This window comes from Taudactylus pleione, unplaced genomic scaffold (assembly GCF_031769625.1).
Source record: "Taudactylus pleione unplaced genomic scaffold, aTauple2 ptg000152l, whole genome shotgun sequence".
Taxonomy (NCBI): domain Eukaryota; kingdom Metazoa; phylum Chordata; class Amphibia; order Anura; family Myobatrachidae; genus Taudactylus; species Taudactylus pleione.
In genome coordinates, this window is record NW_028284554.1 from 845,827 (window position 1) to 866,563 (window position 20,737).

General features: G+C 44.5%; 1 pseudogene; it reads left to right on the forward strand.

The window, feature by feature from the left end:
* Positions 1-19,443: 19,443 nt before the first annotated feature.
* Positions 19,444-19,562, forward strand: LOC148522177 (5S ribosomal RNA; annotated as a pseudogene).
* The last annotated feature ends 1,175 nt before the right edge of the window (positions 19,563-20,737 follow it).

Here is a 20,737-nt window from a genome sequence, read left to right on the forward strand (position 1 = left end):
AACCCGCGAGACTCGGAAGGCGGGATGATGACGTTTTGCCTCGATGTCAGATCCGAGTCAGGCGGGAAAAGTCGAGCCTGACTCGGATCGGACTCGGATCGGGGGGGCTCGGGGGGGTTCGGATTTCAGAAATCCGAACCCGCTCACCCCTAGTTTGTATACATAGGTGCTCCCAAATAAGAAAGATAGAAATTGGAATAATCCATGTGACCAAGCTAATATCCAAACTCATTTGGGGAACCATCCCAGTATGTGCAACAACCTCAGGCTCCCACCTCATTTGAGCATACATCACAGTATGACCAGCAAGATAATTACCCCTTAGCATTTGGGCAAACTACATACAAGTATGTGCAACAACAAGCAAAGCCCACCCAGCATTTGGCCAAACATCCCAGTATGCGCAACAAGTCAAGTCCTCCACAGCATTTGGGCAAACTACATACAAGTATGGTCCCGATTAATCATACATTTCCCGGAGATGATGTGTGTAGCGAGTGGCAAGGGGGTGTCTTCAGACACTTTTGAGCGCACTTTGCCGTAGCTCGCTAACACACAGTGGGCGTCCATACATGACGCAGTGCGAGTGCTTAACTTACATATCTGGTCCCTTTTGCGAGCGAGCGATCGCATCTTGCGAGCGGGCCTGAATCAGGTCCATGGTCGCTACCGCAGACAAAAACTAAAAATAAATAATTACCTATTGTCAGCACAAATGGGTAATATCACTTTCGTTTTCATCCCAAATTAATATTTTAAAGGTGCTTACTGGTAAGTTTGCGGATCTGGACACAGGTATATTGGTGCTCTGCTCTGCACTTCTTACTGTGTAGCTGCAGCACCATGCTCCCTTCTGCTATATCTCCACACAGTATCTAGTTAGTATCTGCAGGAGTATAATATCCGATGGTCAGAGATCTAGGGTGCAATAGGATAAAACAATATAAGTTTGCACAAAACAGTCAACTTTATAAAAATTGCAGGCAAAGTTAGGTTGCAAACTTTGTGCATATAACAATCACATTACATAATAATATAATAATATGCTCCAGACACCCCCTCAATAATATGTTCCAGACCCCATCCCCACATGACAATATAACAATATGCTCCAGACCCCATCCCCACATGACAATATAACAATATGCTCCAGACCCCCATCCCCACATGACATAATAATATGATAATATGCTTCAGAACCCCCTTTTAATAATATGCTCCACAAACACCAGCCCTCTCCCCCAGGAATAATGTTCCAGCCCCCTCCACCCCCAATAATATTCTCCAGACCTCCTCCCCACAAATTTATATATATGCTCCACCCCCCTGCTCACCACACCACACACATGTGCAATGAAGAAGACTGTGCTCCCCCATGTCTCAGCCTCACCATTCCCCAGCCATCATAGGCAAAACTAGATATTTGGTAGTGGATGGTCCTAGTTCCCACCCCTCACTAGAACTTGCCTTACTTGTGACTTATGTCATTAAAGAGGAGCTGCTGAAGAGAGAGGAGGCATTCCCCAGTGCTGAGATCCACTCTGATAGGTAATCTGAGGTACCTCATATTGAAGCAACCAGGAGGGGGAATAGTGATGAATCAAAGGATCATGAAAGTAACATCATTAGTACAGCATACCAAGTAGAGACTGTACTAGTAGCAGAAATGCACTTAGAGCAAAAAAAGCTGACTACATTAGCTACCTAAAGAGACACTTACAGCTAGCTAAAATATGACCTCTGAGACATCTTATCCGTTCCTGCATGGAATATACCTAGTAGCTTTCAGAGGAGGACCTCTGCTAATACAAAGCTAATGGCTCTGAAGAGTTAGCTAAAGCCACATATCCCCATTTTGGATCTTAGACTTCAGACCAACTTTAATAATAGTCATTTTGCCTAGATTAGGACAAGCCGTTAGCTCTAAAAAAAAGACCCTCAAGAGGAAAGAGTCTAATGCCCAGATAGGCTATAGCTACACAATTAACTCTATAAAGAAATCCCCTGACACTTATGCTGGGTATCAGGGCCATACTATGGGTGTGCAAAAGGTGTCACCACCAAGGGGACAGTCACTTCCCTACAGCCCCTGCATCTGGCTATCAAGATGCCTGGAATGGCACCTTGCAGCCTGTATTGCCCTCACTGCCCACACTCATTATCCCCCTCACAGATCACACTGCCCACCATCACAGCTCACCCTGCAGCCAGTATTGCCCTCAGACTCATTGCCCCCTCACAGATCAGACTGCCCTCCTATCAAATATCACATTGCCCTCCTTGAAGATCACAATTCCCCCCTTACAGATCACACTGGCCCCCCACAGATCACACTGCACCATCATAGCAGTACTCCCCCACACAGATCCCACTACCTCCCCTCACACTGCACCATCACACCACTACCCTCCCACAAATTACACTGTCTCCCCTTACACCATCACACCACTGCTCCCCCTCACAGATCCCACTGCCTCATGCTGCACCATCACACTCCCCCCCACAGATTCCACTGCCTCATGCTGCACCATCACCACCCCCCCCCACAGATCCCACTGCCTCATGCTGCACCATCACCACTCCCCCCCACAGATCCCACTGCCTCATGCTGCACCATCACCACCCCCCCCCACAGATCCCACTGCCTCATCACACTTTCTCCATCACAGATCACACTGTGACTGCCTGCCCTCACACTGATAGCACACTTACCTGTTTTCCTTTGGTAAGGTCACGTCTTCTCTCCTGCCGGCATCTTCCTCCTCCTCTCCTCCTCACTACAGCACTATGTCTGCACTAGGAAGCAGGGCACGGACGAGCATGGGACTGGAATGTCAGCGGTGACTGACGGCTCTGCAAAGGCTTATGGGACGAGCTGCTGTAGCAGCACCCACATTGGCCATGTTTTTGGAATACATTAACACTGCCTGATTGGAGCCAAGCTCCGATCGTGGCAGGGGGGAGAATGAAGGGCAGCCATAACTGGGACGCATAATATATATAGTTGGGACCCCATAGTCAGGCCGCATAAAGGGGTCTATTTACTAAGCAGTGTTAGGAGACAGAATGAAAAGTGATGTCAGTGATAAGGTGCCAGCCAATCAGCTCCCAACTGCCATCTCACAGGCTGTTTGAAAAATGACAGTTGGGAGCTGATTGGCTGGCACCTTATCACTGACTTATCACTTTTCACTCTATCTCCTAACACTGCTTAGTAAATAGACCCCAAAGTCTTTATTTGGGCCGCATGTTTGACATGCCTGACCTATATTAACATATAGTAACATTGGTTGTCATTAATGCTATAAAATAAATATTATTGTTATTTTGGGGATGACACACAAAAATGAACAATTATATTTATGAAATAAGTATTAACTTTTAATAAATATATGTTAAAAAGAAACCCAGCAATGGGCAACATTCAGCAAAATATTTCCAAAATAAAGATATAGGAATAACACTGAAGTACGTCATGAATAGAAAGATGTGTAATAAAATCAATTATCCAACTGTGTGTCTCCATTCATTTGTCCTGTATATATTAATAGACTGGCTGAAGTACCCAGCGTTGCCCAGGTTTAAATCTTCAAGTTATTAAATTTTATTATGTGATGTCGTCCAAATCCACCCAGTGGAAGGCCCAGTACAAGCTCCATGCGTCAAAGTTCTGCCCGCCGTAGTCCGCTGTGAGGTCCGACTAGGACCCCAATCACTCCATTAGGCATCCCAGACCAATTACCACCCCTCTTTGTTCTCATCCAAATCCATCCAGTGGAAGGCCCAGAACAGTCTCCCCAGTTTAAGTTCTGCCCAGCGTTCAGCAATAGGAGGTGCGACCGGGACCTCAACCCACTAGTATGTCTTCTGGGATTCAATGTTACCACTCTGTAAAGTTTTCTTCCAAATTATGTAATGTCATCCAAATCCATCAAGTGGAAGGCCCAGAACAGGCTCCCTGGTTCAAAGGTTTTCACGGCGCTCTACACCATGAGGTCCGACTGGGACCCCAACTAATCCATTAAACATCACAGACCAGTTGCCTCCTCTCTGTGAAGTTTTCATCCAAGTCCATCCAGGAGAAGGCCCAGAACAGGCTCCCCGAGCCAAAGTTCTGCCCAGCATCCCCGGGTCAAAGTGCTGTCCAGGGTACACCAATGGGCATCCGACTGGGTCCTCAACCCACTAGTATGTCTTCTGGGATTCAATGTTACCACTCTGTAAAGTTTTCTTCCAAATTATGTAATGTCATCCAAATCCATCAAGTGGAAGGCCCAGAACAGGCTCCCTGGTTCAAAGGTTTTCACGGCACTCTACACCATGAGGTCCGACTGGGACCCCAACTAATCCATTAAACATCACAGACCAGTTGCCTCCTCTCTGTGAAGTTTTCATCCAAGTCCATCCAGGAGAAGGCCCAGAACAGGCTCCCCGAGCCAAAGTTCTGCCCAGCATCCCCGGGTCAAAGTGCTGTCCAGGGTACACCAATGGGCATCCGACTGGGTCCTCAACCCCCTAGTATGTCTTCTGGGACCCAATGTTACCACAGTTTTCATCCAAATCCATCGAGTGGAAGGCCCAGAACAGGCACCCTGGGTCAAAGTTCTGCCCAGAGTACACCAACGGGAAGTCCAACCTAGTATGTCTTCTGGGATCCGATGTTACCACTCTGTGAAGTTTTTGTCCAAATGATGTGATGTCGTCCAAATCCATCCAGTGGAAGGCCCAGAACAAGCTCACCGGGTCAAATTTCTGCTCAGCCTCCCCGGGTCAAAGTTTTGCCCAACGTACACCACCGGGAGGTCGACCTGGACCTCAACCTTCTAGTATGTCTTCTGGGAACCAATGTTACCACTCTGTGAAGTTTTCGTCCAAATCTATCCAGTGGAAGTCCCAGAACAGGCTCCCCGGGTCAAATTTCTGCCCAGTGTACACCGACGGGAAATCCGACCAGGACCCCCCTAACACCTGGCCAGGATCCAGCTGGACCACTTCACATTAGTTTCATCCCAAATCGGTGCAGGGGTGTCCGAATGCATAACCAAACAAACAAACAAAAAATCAAACAAGCAGACCAATGCATTTTACTCTGTGGTACATTAAAATGGTTGTAAGTATATTTTTTGTGTCATACAAGTGCATTTTTAAAATCTTTTAATAATACACATGTCACTTGCACCTGCAAACCTAAAAACGCCTGTCCCATCCATACTCCACCCCATATACCTATCCAGCACTGTAAAGCCATTTTTATTACCCCAATAATATGTCATTATTGGCCAAATTAGGCTAATTAAAAATTATTTTTGACTAAATAGTCATTAAGGGGGATGTCCAAGGGGTTCTGAACCAAGTCCTAATATTTTTAGCCTAAAATAGGGATTTTGCACATCTCTTTGCATGGTGAAAACTTCTGTGTCTTTTGTCTATGGAGAATTCACACGTGTGAAAACCGTGGCAAATAGGATAACGCGATAAGTATTTTTTTGCACGATACACTGCTTTTTGTGGCTAATAGGAAATGGTCATAAGGCTGAAGAACAAACTGTGGGCCTGATTCAGACCCGGACGCTAACAAGCGTTCGCTTGTGGATGCCGATGGTTCGCATTGTGCGCATGTGTGCGCACGAGCTAGTCACTGCAATCGGGAGTAATGCACTCACAGCACAAAGACTGAGCACTACCTTGAGTGACAGATAGCGCTGTTTGTGGGTGGTAACAGGGGAAGGTGCTTGTGAATGGGTTATGGTGGTGTGAACGCAGGCGTATCTGGGCTTCAAAATGGCATTTAAAGGGCATGCATAATTAGCATGGAGGCGTAATTGTACATGTCACCTGGCTGTATTTCAGTCAGCATTAATCACAGTGCTTGCGGTGGGGTAGGGCCAGTGGTGTAACTAGGGAATTTGGAGCCCAGGGCAAATTTGAAAAGGGAGCCCCCCCCCCCCATGTGCGCGCGCGTAAAAAAAATGGGCGTGGTCACTTAAAAATGGGGCGTGTCAACATGACACACCCCTTTATTTTCAAACTGAACATTCCTATCCATATGCACCTTAACCCCAGTAGTACCCCTTATACAGTACCCCCAGTATGCAGTTGTGGTCCCTCTCATGCAGGCCCATAGTAGTGCCCCTTATACAGTATCCCCAGTAGTGGTCCCTCTTATACAGCCCCCAATCAGTTCCCCTTACTCAGTACCCCCAGTAGTGGCCCCCCCAAATGCATTGCCCCACGTAGTGTTCCCCCTTATGCAGTGCCCCCAGTAGCAGTCCCCACAATGCAGAGCGCCCAGTAGCGGTATCCCCTTATGCAGTGCCTTTATATGGTGCCCCCAGTAGTAGTCCCCCCCTATGCAGTGCCCTTTTATATAGTGCCCCCAGCAGTAGTCCCCCCATGCAGTTTTCCCAGTAGTAATCCCCCCTATCTAGTGCCCCCTGTAGTGGTCTCACTGCAGTGCCCCTAGCAGTAAGCCCCTTATATAGTGCCCCCAGCTGTAGTGTCCCCCCCTCCCATGCAGTGCCCCCAGTAGTGGTCCCCCTGATGCAGGCTCCCAGTAGTGACCCCCCTATCCAGTGGTCCCTGTAGTGGCCCTTGCTATTATTGCCCCCAGTAGTGGTCCCCCGAGTGCAGTGCCTCTAGTAATAGGCCCCTTTTAGAATGCCCCCAGTGGTAGTCCCCCCCCAAGTAGTAGTCCCCAGTAGAGTAGCCCCCCCCAGTAGAGGTCCACCCAATGGCACCCCCAGTAGTAGCCACATCTCCCCCAGTAGAGGTCCCCCCAGTAATAGCCAACCCCTCCCCCGTTGTGCAGATAGGTTAAAAAATCAATAAATATATATAAAAATATACTTACCGGATTCCACGCTGCTCCTGCTCCTGTTCGCGATGCCGCTCCCGCCTGCCAGTCCGCCCGGGCTGGCGCGCTCAGCATTATGGGACTGACGTCATGACGTCAGTCCCATCACCCACTGCAGGAGCCGGACGGAAGTCCGGCTCTTGCAGTGGGTGCTGCAGCAGTCAATGAGAGTCTATCTGACTCTCATTGGCTGCTGTTTAACACACGCATCGCCGCCAGCGCTGGCTGCGATGCGTGTGTTATGCACAGCCTGAGCCCGCCTCCTAGCGCTATTGGGCAAGCGCTCAGGGGGAGGGAATGGGCTCAGGCGTGCAGCACAGGACCGGCGCTGGAAGCCTAGCGCTGGTCCTGTGCAAATGTGTAGCGTTGACCGCACTCATTGCGGTCGGCGCTACACTGGCTATCTAGGGCGGGCGGGCTGGTACCACAACGGCGCCCAGGGCACGAACCCCGCTCGCCCTGCCCTAGTTACGCCACTGGGTAGGGCTACCTCAAGCACCGCGTGCAGCTCCAATGGATCTCAATGTTACCGATTAATCATACACTTCGTGGAGATGACGTGTGCTAAGAAAGGAAAGTGGGTGTCTTTATACACCTGCGTTCGCTTACTGCTGTCGCTCTCTAAGACGTAGAGGGCGTCCTTACGCCACACAGTGCGATAGCGGAATTTGCACACCCGGCCCCTTTTGGCAGCGAGCGATCGCAGCTTAGCATCTTGGTCTGAATCAGGTCCTGTGTGTTCACAAACTTCACAGATCCCAGAGGAGAGTCTAAGGGCGTCCACGAGTGTTATGTGTGAGTCTAAAATTTCTGACACAGTAATCCTCAGAATCCTCCTTCAACTATTTCCGCTCCCTCTGCAAATGTGAAGATGAGTAGATGAATCTTCATCACAGAAAGGGACAAAAAAGACTAATACAGTGTTCAAAGCCATCTTTGCTGCAGTTGTGCCAAACAGTGCCTCCTAGTGCACCAGGTCCTGTGCAACTCTGCTAGCTTTTTAGCATCTTATTCATCCAAATATGCATCTTTGTTGCAATGTCATGTGACTAGGATGCACCAGGAGACTGTGCTGATTAATTTTATATATGACACTTGGAATCTGTATATAAAATGCTAAGATGCGGTGGCCGTGGTTTTTATCCATTGTGCTTTGTATAGAGACTCATTCGTACACAGATATACATGTCACATATCAAATTAATAGTTGAGGCCATGTGTTCCTGCTTCCAAATTCCATCTTGATTTCAGTTCACCAGAGCAGCAATTTCTCACCAGTACCAGGGCGTTCAAAAAAAGTTATTCTTGGCCTATAAAATGACATTGGACTGACCATCCACTTAACTAGACATTTGTGGTTGAGTGGTACTGGTCAAACTAAAGATTACATGACCGTGACAGCCCACTGGGTGTATTATCTTCAGCCACAGCAGTTTCTAACATTCAACACCAGTTAATTCACAGGCAGGCTACTCTCAGTATCACCAGCTTCACTAAGAGGCATACCAGTGTCAACCATTTCGTAAACCTCAGGGATGTGATAGCAGAATGGGTTATCTCTGCTAAGACTCTCATTAGTATTTGTAATTTCCGATAACGCAAGTATGTATGAGCATTACACCTGTGTGATTTTCAACACGTCCCATGTTTTGCTCACACTAAACATGATTCTTCAGAATTTCTTAAAAAATGACAGGTGCATGCAGGACATGCTCACTGTAATTCGAAAAATTTCTCGACATTTTTGCCATTCAGGAACTGCATATAGAAGATTGCAGTGGCTGCAACAACAGTTCCCATTGCCATGCCATCAACTGAAGCAAGAGGTAGTATCCAATTGAAATTCCACCCTTTATATGCTTCAGCGATTTGAGGAACAGCAGCAAGCCATCCACATGTACACATCAATCGTGAGATAGGGAGGGGGTGGCCATTAACAACACAGTGGAGAATACCCTCCATTTTATGCAAGCTACTGAAACCAGTTGAAATTGTAACCAATGACGTAACTTCAGACACTGCCAGCCTGAAACAGGTGATTACCTAAACTACTGGAAAAGCAGCTAGAGAAGCTGAAGGAGGAGATGAAACTACAAGATTCTACTAAGCATGTTGGGCTTGTAGATCAATTTCCTTATTCAACTCATCATTCACCAGAGGGTTTGCAGCATCTTGCAATTGGATCACTACATTTTGGAAATCATGTTTGATCCTAGGCTTAAGTTGTACATAATGTCTTTTATTCCAACTGGCACATATCTTAAGCTACACAGCTGCACAGGAGAGCTGCAGTCTTGACAGTCAGTGATGTCATCTCCCAGCTGACAATCTTCATCCAAGCTGGACCTGGTGCATAAATCTCCAGTAGCAGCAAAGGAGTAAGTAGACCGGTTGCTTTGCTCTGGATGCCAGGAGGTAAGATAGGGAAATTTAGGGCAAGTTAGAACCTCCACCAACAGACTCCATTGCTTTGCATACCTGCTGCTGTTTCAGACTGTATCAAGTCTCCACTAATCCACAGGACGGCTTTAAAAGCATATCCCAGTTGACTACCACTTATATATATATTTTATTAAGAAAAATTGTACTGTATTTACAATGGCACTTATAGTGAGTCTTGCATATAGAGGTGCCCAAGAACGGTTCCCAAATCCAATCACCATAAACAGGTAATTAACCAAGTCTTACTCTTCAAAGTAGTTTTCTCGGATAAATTCTTTCTTTTCCTTATGAGGTTTAAAGCAACAGATTAGATAATTCTAAATAGTTCAAACTTCTTTTTATTCATTTTTGGTAAAACTCTTTACATGGTGTTTTCTCTAAACATCGATCAACTGATGATCATGAAGGAGTTGACACTCTTTTTTAAGAATATAATGAGAGATCTCATTAAGGGGTAACTGTCAGAAGACTTGAATCTAAACACCAAAGGATTTGTTGGCAGAATTTTTATTACAAAAAACTTGGGAGTAATAATTGCTTAGTTTTGGAAGTAGGGTGGCAGCAGCCTCTGCAATAACAACATGAGATTGGTCTGAGTTTGATATCTGGACTTTTCTCTTCCAGCTCTCCTCAGTCTGTGGATGGCTCTGACCAGTGGAACAATCAATATTCAGCTGATAACTCAGTATCCAGTGATCCAGGAATCTGTCATGCTGAGTGTTACTGGGCTCTCTGGGAGAATTCTGTCTTTCACCTGGTATAAAGGACTAAAGTGACTATGCCAGGTTATTAACACTGATGAGGTTGAGGATGAGGATGATAATGACATCTTCCAACTGTAGACATGATTAATAACAAAACTGTTAGCCACTTTAAGCCCATTGATAGCTTGGTTTGTTGTGGCTCAAACAACCAAGCACTTTAGCCACAAAAGTGGCAGCCCCTGTCGCTGAAGTGCTTGGTTTGTTACACTGTGCATGCCCTTTTTAATACACACATAGGGGTGGGAGGGAGGGCCTAAAGACAGTTCTATCATGCCCCACTTTTCATTTTGGGCTTTGCCAAGATTGTGTGTGTTTGACAGGTAGTGTATTTTACTGTACTTTATTGGGGCATTCATGTTCTTTTTTATGTGTGAATGTCATCAATTGCCAGCTTCTCATCTAGGATCCATTTTCCTGTATATTCTCCACAGATACAGAGCAGTATCATCAAATCATATAATCATATAATTAACAATTATTGACTTCATCTAGGCTCTTACTCAGCCTTCAATTCCTTGTATTGTCCTGAGTCCTGTGATTTGCTATTTGGATTCAGTTTCCACTTTAAAAATCTCATTGGGACCTTTGAAACTTGTTTTTTATTATTGTTTTCCATGTCTCTGATTTATTTTTCTTGATAGTTATAGTAGTACTGTAATCAATCAATCAATCCTTTACCTGCCTTCCACTAAATACTCCACCTCCATTTACCATTTACCTGTGCTGGCCTCAGGCCTCTGATCTAGTTCCCAATTAATGAAAACATTCTATAGGATTGTATAGTTTAATAAAGTGCAATCCTGTCTGCACTGCAGTGCCACTATGTTTAATAGGTGTGCTATATTCTTTTTTTAACTGCCATGTGTTTGTTTGTGTCCCTGCTCTGTTGCTTAGTTTAGCCTACCAGCAGGACAGGGCTTGTGCAAGTGTGCGTGAGGCTGCTATGGTACTCAGTTGAACTGATGGTTTTGCAGTCCTGCTAAACATTATGGATGTGTGTAAGGTAAAGTGGGCTTCCTTGTGTAGTGCTGAGATGGCATAGCGATCGCAATTGATTAGCATACTATTGCAGCAGTTGAATTGCGTGCATAATCGCTATTGCATTTGCATCTGCGTTCCTTGCTGAATCAGGCCCACAGTTAAGAAACTTAAGTATTCCTTGTTAACAGCTTTCAACAAGAATCCTGAATCTGTGCTAGCAGAAGTTATCAATTTAAAATAGGACTGAATAAAATAATGTATATCACAGCAACAATCTGAGTTGAATTCTGTTATAAATCCAGACTGAACATAAAAAGTGACAAATTCAGTACATACGAATAATGGGCCTGATTTAGCAAGGATAGCAGATGCGATTGCAATAGCGTTACACACGCTGTATCACTGTGATATGCTAATCCTCTGTGATTGTTATGCCATCGCAGCACAACATAAGGTCGCCCACCTTACCTACCCTCCAACATGACCCCTTCCATTAGGTACAAAATGCTCTGCTCCTGGACTTCCCACCTAATTTATAATTGCTGTCACCTGTGTTGAACTAGGTAATTGACGAGACAGGTGTTTCACCACAGGTGGCTGTAATCATAAATTAAGACGGAAGTCCAGAAACAGAGCATTTTGTACTTAATGGAACGGGCCATGTTGGAGGGTCTGACCTTACCTTACACACATCCGTAATACTTAGCAAGACTGCAAAACCATTGGTAACATCGAGTACCATCACAGCCTCATGCACACTTGCACAAGGTCAGACCTTACTCAGAAATTGCTATCCTTCCGGTACGCAGTTGGAGCTCAGGCTGCGTATGCCATCGCAGTGGATCATTTATGCACACCCCTGCAACGGCGTTCAAACACACTGGCATGCCTACGTTTTACCAACCACCCTCTCATCACCACCCCCAAACGGTACTTCCTGTCAATCACTCTGCGATGGGTCTGCGTAGCCACTACGATCGCACTCCCTATCGCAGTAGAGTGTTCGCACACGCACACTGAGATACATACAGCCGATTGTGTGTGTAATCACAGTTGCAATTCTTGCTAAATCAGGTTTAATTTGCCTGTTCATGAACTTTGGTTTTATCCCTAACAACCTTCTCCCATCCATCAACTTTAGCTTTATCTCTGACATTTCTATCATCTCCATTCAATCAACTTCAGCTTTATCCCTCACAACCCATCCCCTTAGGTTTTAGCTTGGCGAGTTGTAGTGTCTCTAAAAGCTACCCCAGTGTAGGGAAGGACATCATATGCTCACTATCGAATGGTGGATAGGCCTTCACCATCATATCTTCTGATGTGAGGGTAATTAACCATAGCATGAAAAGAATTCAATAAATTATTGTGGGCTTGGGCAATACCGGCCTACAACTAGGCTTGATGTTAAATAGCTGAATTCAGGCTTAATTAAACTGTATTTTAACATGAAATGATCATCACTTCCACATTATTCGATTGTGGTAAACATTGGAAAGCTGCCATTGGAAGAAAAACATTTATGGTGCATCTCTCATGGGAGAAACCAGCAAAATAACAGTCTATTCATATTATAGGGACAAAAATGAAGTTGATTTTAACAAAAATTGGGAGATGCACTTTTTGAATAAACTGATTAAAGAACATGTAAAATCACTTTTTAACATAGAGTATATATTTAAGACTGTGTATTACTAAGCTGAATAAAATATATAAAAAACTAGAGCATATGTATACTTACCAGTGTGCATATAATAAATATAAATAATATTCAAACAAAGGCCCTCATTCAGAGCCGTACGCTCTGAGCAGAGCGCACGCTCTGAATGAGGGCCGGGCTCCATTTTCATGGAGCGTCCTCCTGGACGCTCGTATAGCTGTGGGTCACCACCCACAGGCTATACGAGCATGCATTTTGATGGGCGCGATGGTCGTGACCATCGCGACCATCGAAATTGCGAGCCGGAGCCTGCGGTTGAGGTTTTCAACCGCAAGCTCCGGAGTGATTTTGGCTCTATCAGAGCCAAAATCACTCCCACTGACATCACTAGTGATGTCAGTGGGCCGGCTTCTGACGGGAGGCGTTCCCGTGGGAACGCCCCCATCAGGGAGGCACGCCCCCGGCACGCCCACCAAAGGGGGCGTGCTGTCCATCAACATCGACAGCACGCCCCCTTTGATCGGACACAACGAGCGAAGGAAAGTCCTTCGCTCGTCGTGTCTGGCGCATGCGCACGACGGAGCTCCCTCCGTCGTGCGCATGCTCAGTGCAGACCATCGACCCACTTGCGAGCGGACAGCCGCTCGCGAGTGGGTCTGAATCAGGCCCAAAGTTCAATTATCTCTTATTGATCTCTAGTACTAATCTAACATACGGCCTGATTCAGAGATGAACGCAACTGCAAATTGCACGCAGATTGAGCAATTGTTTTCCATTGCGCATGCCTCGCAGTGCGCAAAGGCAGCAGTGCGATCGACCTGCGTTCACACAGACCACGGAGGCCCATTGCAGATTGATTGACAGGCAGTGGCCGTTTAGGGGTGCTGACAGGGGGTGGTTAGCCATTTGAATGCCGTTACGTGGGCGTGCATAAATTAGCCACTACAATTACATATGCTGCTCTGCATGGCAGAAGAGCTCGCTGGCCTGCGGCAGGTCAGACCTGCTGCAAGGGTAAAATGGCTGCCGATGTACTTCGATAGTACCGATGTTTACGTAGATATGCGTAGTCGCATGAAGGTGAGAAGGCAGTAGTGGGCATCTTTATGCTCTGGTGATTTTTGCTAACATTTGCATTTTTTTGCAACTGCACTGCGTATGGAAACACAGTTGTGATTGCATTAGCGTCCATCTCTGAATCAGGCCCATAGTTACACTTAATTTTAGATGTTACAAAAAGGGCCGCTAGTAACTGATTCAATGATAAACAGATTCTATGATGAATTCAAATTTCTACTCTCTTCTCCAGATCTAGACTGATGGACAGGTGAAAAGTGCAAGGTCACTAGCAATCCCAAGGATAATCTCATTTCAGATTATGTGGATAGAGCAGTGGTGTAACTAGGGTATTTGGAACCCAGGGCAAGCTAAAAAACGGAGCCCCCCCTCCCTAAAGTATGTGCGCACGCTGAAAAAGTGAGCATGGCTACATGACACAAGGGGCATGGCCACTGAAAAATGGGGATGTGTGAACTTGACACACCACTGTTTCTCGTCACTCTGGGAACATTCATTTCCATTCCATATGCACCTTAATGCCCCCAGTAGTAGTGCCCCTCTTGCAATGCCCACTGTAGTAGTGCCCCTTATGCAGTGCCCCCTGTAGTAGTGCCCCTTATTCAGTGCCCCCAGTAGTGCCCCTTATACAGTGCCCCAGTCATCTACCCTTATATTGTACCCCCAGTAGTGCGCTCTTATACAGTGCCCCCAGTAGTGCCCCTTATACAGTGCCCCTTATGCAGTGCCCCCTGTAGTAGGGCCCCTTATTCAGTGTCCCCAGTAGTTCCCCTTTATTCAGTGTCCCCAGTAGCAGTGGCATCAAAAAAGGGGGTGCGGAGGGTGCGGGCCGCACCTGGGTGTCATTCTCCGAGGAGTGACACCAAGGAGCTGACTCCCCCTCAGTAACAGGAGTCAGGTGCTGCACTGTAGTATTAAGTGCAGCACTCGGCCATGCCCCCTTTTCAGCTGCCCGTGGCTCTGCCGCCCAAAGCATCCCTCCCCACTCCAGTAATGCCACTGCCCAGTAGTGTCCCTTATACAGTGCCCCCAGTAGTGCACCTTTATACAGTGCCCCAGTAGTGCCCCTTATGCAGTGCCCCCAGTAGTGCACCATTATACATGTTCCACCAGTAGTGCCCCTTATGCAGTGCCCCTATACAGTTCCCCCAGTAGTGCACCCTTATACAGTGCCCCCAATAGTGCCCCCTTATACAGTGCCCCCATTAGTGCCCCCTTATACAGTGCCCCCATTAGTGTACCCATATACAGTGCCCCTTATGCAGTGCCCCTTATTAATTGCCCCCATTAGTAGTCACCCCTATGCAGTGCTTCTTACACAGTGCCCCCAGTAGTAGTCCCCACATGTAGTGCCCCTTATACAGTGCCCCCCAGTAGTGGCCCCCCATTCAGTGCCCCTTACAAATATAATAAAAAGACACACCAAAAAAACACTTACCTGAATCCCCGCTACTGCCACACCCACCACCGCCCGCTCCTCCATCCTCCTGCACTATGGGAGAGACATTATGATATCATGACATCTCTCCCATCATCCATTGCGGGAGCCGGAAGGCAGAGCTCATGAGTGAGCTCCAGCCTGGCTCTGGACGTGGGTGTAGCAGCCAATGAGAGTTTCCTCTAATTGACTCTGGGCCTTAATGAGATGAATCAACTTGAGGCGCACTCTGGGCCTAATTCAGACCCACTCGCAAGTGGGTTGAGGTTGGCCCAGTGCACATGTGTACGACGGACCCGGCTCCGTCGTGCACATGCGCGAGTCCCGGACAGCGATGGCCAAGCTGTCGCTATGGATCTCATACCAAAGGGGGAGTGCTGTCGATGGTGAGTGACAGCACGCCCCCTTTGATGGGCGTGCCGGGGGCTTGTCTGCCAAGATGGAGGCGTTCCTATGGGAATGCCTACCGTCTGGGGCTGGCCCCACTGACATCACAAGTGATGTCAGTGGGAGTGCCTTTGGCTCTTATAGAGCCGAAATCACTCCAGGGCTTGCGGCAACGAGACCCTACCACAAGGGTCTCGTCGCAAGTCCGATGGTCACGATGGTCTTGACCATCGCGACCGTCTTTTTGGGTGCTCGCTATAGCTGTGGGTGGTAACCCACAGCTATGAGAGCAGCCAGGAGGCCGCTCTAAAAAAAGAGAAGGATGGCCCTGATTCAGAGCGAGCGCTCTGTCAGAGCGTCCTGCTCTGAATCAGGGCCTCTGTACGGCACTAAGCTTAGTATAAGCATGAATATGGATGGCTATATAGATAGTATGCTGTCTATTCCTTAGTAATTGACATTAGTAGGTGTCCAATTAGACAATGAGAATGTTGAAATGGTGATATTGCAAGAGCTTATACAAGAGTAGAATTTCCTATTGGTAGTTTTGGAATCCTGCACTGCCAAGCTATCAACAGAAATTGTACTATGACAGAGAAGCTACTGCAGTTTCAAGTGGGCATACCTGTTGAGACTAATGCTGAGAATTCTATTCTGCTGTCAACCCAGAAAGCCCAAGTACAAGTGTTTCAAGCATCATAATATGGGACATAAGGCCTCAGATGCAGAACAAGTGTACCAAGTGTTACTTCATCATGCAACCATGATAGTAAGAATGAGTCTGCATTAAATGTAGCAGACAGTCACCACAAGGATTGCAGGTACTGTACATGGGCTCAGGAGCCACAAATCACAAAGCTGCAATGAAAGTTGGTTCAAGTCACTAATTTAATGTGATCCTGTAAATGTCAGGGGAATAGGAGATAAAGTCTTAAATGCCATGAAAGTCAAGACGATTACTATGGACTTGTCACAGACATATAAGCAACAAAAACTAAGGTGATTGAATCTGCTACAAATAGGAGTGCAAACAGTAAAAAGAAATTGTAAAGTGCTTAGATATCATCAAACACAAAAAGCACAAGTAAAAGCACATCAATAACACTAATTAAAATCAATAAGCACTTATATATATAGTAACCTGCACCACTGATGTGATTTTACTTTTACATTTTGTGTATTTTGAATGAATAAATGTATTAGTTTTGATATCTAACCACTTTATGATTTATTTTGATTCAATCATCATAGTTTTTGTCGTTTCCTAGCAATATAGAATACAATATAAAAAATGTCCAATTAATACTAGGGTCAGATCCCCTAGGAAAGAAAACGGTAGAATTTCTAATAGGTTTGCTGTCCTGAATAGACCAGAATCCTGTAGTGACAGCGATTTTTTATCTCCAACCACTACCCCATACACAAGGGGAATACATCGAAAATACAGCCACAGGGAAAATATAGAGACAGCATCTCCACAAAAAAGAAGATATGCAGAGGGAGGGGAAAACGGGGAGGGAGAAAGAGAGCAAAAAAGAAGGTACCCACCAAACAAGGAATCTTTAATCTATCTTTCCACTCATTTTCCCAAACAGAACTCAACCTACTTAGTAAGGGCCTCTCATTTGCACCCACACAAAAGCCAAATAAGTTTCAAATGTTTCTGGATCTAAATAAATTTGTCAGAAAACTGACATTAAAAAGACACTTTGCCAAAAATGGAAATACCATCTTAACCAACCATGCCTCAACATCAAAGTCATCCCTGAAAAACACATCTAAATTCTATCCATTAGAATCAAAGGGTAACCATATTACATTTTCTATGAAATGGTCAAAAAAGACATTATAGACACCCAACCAACTGGTAGTATTCGAAGTAATTTAAGTAATTCTGAAAACATGCCCTTAAAATTCTCAACTTGTATTTAAACCAGCAGACAAAGGGGGGGTCTAGTGATACAAAATAGAGACGACTATGTGAAAGAAGCAATGAGGCTACTTAGTGACATTAAATTGTACAAACCACAGCCTAAAGATCCAACAGAGATATTTGTGGAGGCCCTTAGAAAACTCCTATTAAAAAGGCCTTCAGTTGGAAATACTGAGCAAGGATGAATATCAATATTTATTAAATAATAACCCAGTTATACCAATCTTTTACCACCTGCCAAAAATACATAAGCAGCGCATAGATCCACCCGGTAGGCCCATCATAGCAGGTATAGATTCTCTGACAGCCCACTGCTCAGAATATGTGGATATCTTCCTAAAAGAGAAAGTACAGAAACTTCCATCCTATTTGAAAGATACATCTAGCGTATTAAAAATCATGAAAGATATTCAATGGAGAGAATCATTCCTGTGGGCCACCATTGATGTATCCTCTCTATACACTTCAATAGAGCATGAAAAAGGTATATTAGAGTGTCGGGAAACATTAGAACAAGACCCTGAATTGACAGTACCACATGTTGATTTTATCTGTGATCTTATCCAATTAATTTTAACACATAATTATTTTAAATTCACAGACAGATTTTATTTACAAACATGGTGTACAGCGATGGGTACAATTTTTGCACCTAGCTATGCGAATATACTTATGGGTAAGTGGGAAGATTCATACATATATAACAATAATCCTTTTAAGAATACTATCTGTCTCTATAAATGCTATATTGACGATATTTTACTGATTTGGGATGGCACGATAGAAGATTAATAGATTTGTGGACCTTATTAATTTTAATAATTTTAATCTGAAATTTACTTTTAATGTAAATAGCCAACATATTGAGTTTTTAGATCTGGTCTTATCTACCGAAGGCGTCAAAGTAATAACCAAAAACTATATAAAATCCATTGATACCAATAGCTATTTACATTATAAAAGTGGACATGTAAAAAATTGGAAAAACAATATCCCCTTCTCACAATTTTATAGAATTAGACGTAATTGTAGTACAGATCAACTGTGTAAAGAACAAATAGGAATCTATGCGGATAGATTTAGAGAATGCCAATATCCTGAGAAAATTATTACTGATGCAATGGTTAGATGTGAAAGTCTGAAAAGGGAAGATCTGTTGGAAAATACTTACCACAAAAAAAATAGGGATATGAAAAATGACCAACTAGCATTTATTACACAATTTAATTGTGAGGAAAAAAGAATCAGAGGCACAATAAAGAAACATTGGAATATATTACAAATGGATCCCTTATTGAACAAAATATTACCAGCACAGCCTCAAATCATTTTCAGAAAATCCAGAAACTTGAAAGACATTCTTGCACCGAGTTTACTATCTACTAAACAACTAAGAGAGAATACAACAATAAAATGTGTGGGATCTTATAATTGTGGTCATTGCATTGTATGCAAATATCTACACCCTAATAGAAAGGTCTTTTCCAATTACGACAACTCAAAAGAATATCGTATGAAACAATTTGTAAATTGTAATACTACCTCAGTAATCTATGTTATAGAATGTCCCTGTGGACTGAAATATGTGGGGAAGACCAAACGTCCACTTAAACTTCGGATACAGGAGCATATGAGATACATTAAGAATAAGTTATCTACTCACTCAGTTTCCAGACATTTTTTAACGAACCACAATTCTTCATTAGATAATATGACATTTAGGCAATTGAACAGGTAACCCCGGGTGCCCGGGGTGGTGATCTAGCCAAAAAATCTCAACGAGAAATGTTCTGGATTTACGAATTAAACACACTATCTCCTTGTGGTCTGAACGAGAGCTACGAGATTGCTCCAATTCTATAAGGAAAGAGTCACAGTATTTGCACATATGAGATATACCAGTAAAATATCTACGGCCATACCAAACCGAGAGTGCCCAATCCTGTCTGATCTTGGAAGCTATACGGTGTTGGGCCTGGTAAGTACTGGGATGGAAGACCACCCAGGAATACCAGGAGCAGTAGAATAATCTAATGGTGATCTAGTGGGAGGAAGACTTGACATTCCTTTAGGAGCAATCTCTTGGATAATAATAAAAAGACCTCCTATGAGGTGTGTTTATTTCTGAATGTCAGACACAATGAAAACCTACGTGGCATTTTCCCTCCTTCCTCATATCCATCTTCCTAAATATCAGCCCACTTTGGCATAGGTACATGGGTATCCTCCATGTCCACACATTTTAGATATGTTTATATTTTAATAATAAGTCCACATATGGAGAATTCTTATGTAACTATTAGAACAGAATGATCTAAATAATAGGTTTATTACTGTCCCTGGGAAATTTTATATTTTCAGAGAAAATGTTTACTGTATACTTACCGTTTTTGAAGTGAATATATGTATGGACTGACATTTATGTAGGTACATACAAAAAGGTGTCATTTACTATGACCTGTCACTTTGCTAATTATTTTCATTTAACCCTTGCATTCTTTACTTTATATTTCCTATTTATGTATTTTAACAATGGACCCAATAATATCATATGGGACTCCATGAGGTCGTTTTTATATATAGAAAAAATTGAATGGATCATATGCAATGAACATACAGGGTTAAACTGTAGTGTCCGTTATAGAAGGAAGCTTAGCCTGTGGAAAAGTGTCCTTAGCAATCCCTCATACGGCTGTGCACTGTCTATCAGGAAGTCAATTGCCAGAGCTTGCACTCCACAAGCGGTTCACGCATATGTGACTTCCGGTCTGGCGAGGTAGAGCATGTGACCTCACGGACATGTGATTTCTGGAGATGCGGTTCACATGCGCTCCACAGCGGGGGCTACTTCCGGACCATGTGACATCAGCAGGACAAAGAGCAAACGGCCATGTTTGGTAGGACAATCCAATGGAAATACCTTGAAAGGGAACCTCTGAATGACGACTTCCGGGCACGGACATTGTGTGGTGCCAATTTGCCAATTAAGTCATCAATTAACAAAATTAACCCATAAATACAGACTACTCAACCAAGTTAGAACTTTGCCTTATAACTCCAGCACCCTTTGAAGAAGTCCAGAAAGGACGAAACGCGTTGACCTCCTCTATCTACCAATATATGGACTATTTCATTTGAAGGACTGCACTAGTTAAGAACTTTATGTGCTATCAAAAGCAGCTAAGTTCACTTTTTTAAAGGA